The sequence below is a fragment of the Lathyrus oleraceus genome, chromosome 4, assembly GCF_024323335.1.
Source record: "Lathyrus oleraceus cultivar Zhongwan6 chromosome 4, CAAS_Psat_ZW6_1.0, whole genome shotgun sequence".
NCBI lineage: Eukaryota > Viridiplantae > Streptophyta > Magnoliopsida > Fabales > Fabaceae > Lathyrus > Lathyrus oleraceus.
The window spans coordinates 414,999,364-415,003,728 of record NC_066582.1 but is presented as its reverse complement, the minus strand read 5'-3'; the positions used below and the strand labels follow the sequence as shown (position 1 = coordinate 415,003,728).

At 40.1% G+C, this 4,365-nt stretch overlaps 1 non-coding gene across 1 annotated transcript; it reads right to left on the bottom strand.

Annotated features, from left to right (window-relative positions):
• Window positions 1-3,836: 3,836 nt before the first annotated feature.
• Window positions 3,837-3,943, bottom strand: LOC127077573 (small nucleolar RNA R71). Its single transcript, XR_007787368.1, has one exon. It is a non-coding gene; the product is annotated as a small nucleolar RNA R71 (small nucleolar RNA).
• Window positions 3,944-4,365: the final 422 nt, after the last annotated feature.

Genomic DNA, 4,365 nt, shown 5'->3' with positions numbered 1-4,365 from the left:
AATGATGGGAATTTATCATCAAAACAATCCAGATCTAGCCAGAAGATCGAAGTAGATTCAGCCAGAGAATCGAAACAAAGAAGATCTAGCCAGAAGATTGAAAATCGCAACAATTCAGATCTAGCCAGAAGATCGAAGTAGATTCAGCCAGAGAATCAAAGGAAATAGATTCAGCCAGAGAATCGAAACGAAGGAGATCTAGCCAGAAGATCAAAATCGTATCCAGCCCGAGGATCGAAATTAATATCCAACCAGAGGACTAAATTGAGTATAGGTTCAGCCAGAGGATCGAAACTCCAGATTAAGCCAGAAGACCGATTCAGATCCAGCCAGAGGATCGGAAGAAAAATAAACAGCGCGGTGTATTTCCGCGTTTTTGTGGTGTTCTCTGAGCGCAAATTTTTGGTCTGTCTTTGGTATTCAATCACAGCTCACCCCGTTTGTCTGATAAGCTGTTCGCTTTCATCCTACTTGGGTTAGCTGATGATTGAATAGGGGCAGTTGTAACACCCCAAAATTTTCCCTCCTCATTCATGCATTCATTTAGCATTTCATATTGCATTTCATCATGTCAATCAGAATTAGATCCAAGAAACTTTATTAAAAAAAAAACGAAAAAAAAAACGAAAAAAAAATAATAATAATAATAAATAAATAAATAAATAATATATATATAATAGAAAAAACTTGGACTTGGACCTCTCTCATTTTAGCCCGCAAAACCATGAAAATCAGGTTATAAAAGACACAGATCAGACAGAAAAAGGAAGAGAAGCAAAATACTCTAAGATTTCCTTGAAACAAAACCCTGGACAAAACCTGAAGAGAAACCTGACAGAGAACTCAGAGCAACCCCCAGGCAGCTCTGAAAAATTCAATCTGACTCACACACTTTCATCTCACGCAAACCCTAACATTGCCTTGCAAACCCAGCCGTGCCATTTGATTTCAACCGGTCTCTCCCATCAGGTTTGCCTCATTCCCATGATTTTATGCTCTTAATTTGGATCATCTAAATGTATGAGGTATGATGGATGAATTTCATTATGTTTTTGCCCACGGGTTTAATTATGCATGAATGGGTGAAACCTATGCCTTGAATGTTTAATCACATGATTTCTGAAATGTATGCCACAGGGTTTGAGGTTTCTGAAACCATACTGTTATCCATGAAAAAAATGCTTATCGTGTTTCACTAACCCTTTTGTTGAGTTTTTGTGAGGGCTCACAGACTCTTGCAGAGATGGTTTGCGTGGTTTTCCCACTTTATTTGTGGGGTACCCCCTAGAGGTTCATTCCGATTACCTGTACTGACTCACCTTTCTTTGATGGCATTAGCTTGGGAGATCCCTGGGTTTCTTACTCCTTTAATTATTGTTACTTCGGATCTTTACCCGTGTGGTACTTTTACCTCTTTTTCCGCATTTTATCGCTTTCTTAGCTGGAAGACCTCGATAGGAGGCATTTGTTTTCTTTTGTTTATTTACTTCTTAGCCCCTTGTTGGCATGTTTACTTTATACATGTTTGTTTTGTATGTGTTCGTATCCCCACAGGTAGCGCGGTTCCTTCGTTAAGGACTGCCTTTTGCCCTTGAGCATCCCAAACCCTAACCCTTCATTGATTTTTCTTCTCCTAAACACACGTTTACTCCTTCTACTACAGGTGAGTAAGTCTCCAAAGGTCGAGCATCCTGATCACACTAAAATTCACCGTATTTCTGACTCCGATTTCGCATGCATTCTTAGCTTTTATTGTTGTTTTGCTTTGTTATTTCTTTGTTTTCTTATGTTTTCAGGTTTTTATAATAATCGGAGCTTGAATCGGGAAAAGGAGCGAAAAAGGAGTGAAAACGGGCGAAAACCTAGAAATTCAGCGTTTTGCACTTACGGCACCCACCGTGGCGGGCGCCATGGGGTTAGCCATGACGTGGCCACGTCTCAAGACCACTCCTCAACCGCCAAGACCCACGATCCCCACTCCATCATCCCCTGTAGGGACCATGGCGGGCGCCATAGGCCTGTGGCGGGCGCCACAAGGCCAAAATCAGTAACCTCCACTTTTTAGTGGAGGGGCGTCCCTGTCATTTCATGCTTTCAGTTTTTACTATAAATAGGACCTTAGATTTTCGTTTTTCTTCATCCAGAATTAGAATTCTCTAGGCATATATCAGTTATAAAGCAGTTGCCATTCCACATCGGGGTGCCTCTGCAATCCAGTGATCGAGTCTGTAATCTGTCTGTGGTTCGAGTTTTGGAGCACTCTGGAGGAAGTTAATCCTGCCGCCATTTTAATTCAAGTTCGTATTTTACTTTTGTTTATTTCCTGCACTCGCACATTTACGTTGTTTATTTCCTGCACTCGCACATTTACGTTGTTTATTTCCTGCACTCGCACATTTACGTTGTTTATTTCCTGCACTCGCACATTTACGTTGTTTATTTCCTGCACTCGCACATTTACGTTGTTTATTTCCTGCACTCGCACTTTACTTTGTTTATTATCCGCACTCGCTTTAAATTACTTTTATGAAAAACTATAAAAAGAATATTTACTTTATCATGTCTAACTAATTCTATAAAGGTTAGAATGTAAGGATCGTAATTAAACCAGTAATCAGTATAATTGTTCGTGGAAACACCTAAGGGCTATTTTATCTTTCAATTCAAGTAATTGTTTTTAACTATTTCAAAAACAGCCAAAAGCGCTTTGTCTAGTTTATTAGGAGATTTTAGATTAAAAAGAAAAGAGATTTTAAAACGATTTTCGGACGCGTTAGGAAGTTTAAACTCTGGTTCGTAAGAACCTCTTTTTGCTAAGAAGTCCAGGTTAAAATACTTTTCAACTTAGTTAAGATACTATATTTCTTAAAAATAGGTTTACTACTCTAACGCAGTACGCACCTTTTTATCCGTGACAATAGGAGGGGTTGATTAGAGAGTACAACTCGGTTCTGAATACGCGAAAGCGACAGTTCCTGTTAAATTAGTTCTTTTCAAAGGAGAAAACATTGCCCATAAGTAGTTCCACTAACAAGTACTGGATTATCATTGATTGCGTGAATTACATTCGAGCCTGTCTTTATTTATTATTTAAAATTATAATTTTATTTACCATTGCACCCTTATTAAAACCCTTAAAAATAGTTGCCTTAGATACACACCATAACAACAGGTTTGATAGATTGACACTTGGTCTCTGTGGATTCGATAATCTTTTATATTACTTTGACGTGATTCGTACACTTGCGAAAAACACGCATCAAGTTTTTGGCGCCGTTGCCGGGGACCAATTTCGTCAATTTTCATTACCCTGTAGTTATACCGTTTAGACTAAGGTTGTTACCCACCGGTCAATGCGAAAGACTCGCAGTGCCGGAAGTTTAGTAGACCCTCTAGCTGAACCTGAACGTTACGCTCGCGCACGTTTATTTTTCCATAGGAATAGGATAGCTATGGCCGAAGAACAAAACCGAAGACCTCTTAAGGACTTCGCCCAACCATCAAACGAGGAACCTAGTTCCAGTATAGTAAACCCCGTTATCCCAGCCAATAATTTTGAACTTAAACCATCCCTGCTGCAATTAGTGCAACAGAGACAATTCTCAGGTCTCGCTACTGATAACCCAAACCAACATTTAAAAAACTTTCTTCAGTTAGCAGACACCTTTAAAACCAATGGAGCTTCTCCTGAGGCGATACGCTTAAGATTATTTCCCTTTTCCCTCAGAGATAAAGCTCTATCATGGTTAGATTCCCTTCCACCCAATTCAATAACAACTTGGGATGACCTTAGGAAAGTTTTTCTTGCTAGATATTTTCCCCCAAGTAAGACCGCTCTTCTTCGAAACCTTATAACTAGATTTACCCAACTCCAAGGAGAGTCGTTGTTCGAAGCCTGGGAGAGATATAAAGAACTATTAAGAGCATGCCCACACCATGGCTTAGAGAATTGGCTAATCATCCAAACCTTCTATAATGGACTTCATTATAACACTAAGATGACCATCGACGCTGCCGCTGGTGGCGCACTGATGAATAAACCTTACCCTGAAGCTAGTGCCCTTATCGAGGATATGGCCCAAAACCATCAATCATGGGGAGTAGAACGAGCGACAGTGGAAAAGAAGGAAGCCCAAGGAGGAATACATGAGCTAAGCTCTATAGACATGATGCAGGCTAAAATGGACGCGTTGGCCCTTAGAGTCGAACATATGTGTACAACTCCGAATACTGTAGCCGCAGTTTCGCCGAATTGTGAGATATGTGGAACGCAAGGACACCAATCCGCCGAATGCAATCTGTTAAATGAAACCAACACTGAGCAAGTGAACTATACCCAAGGGAACCCATTTTCTAACACATATA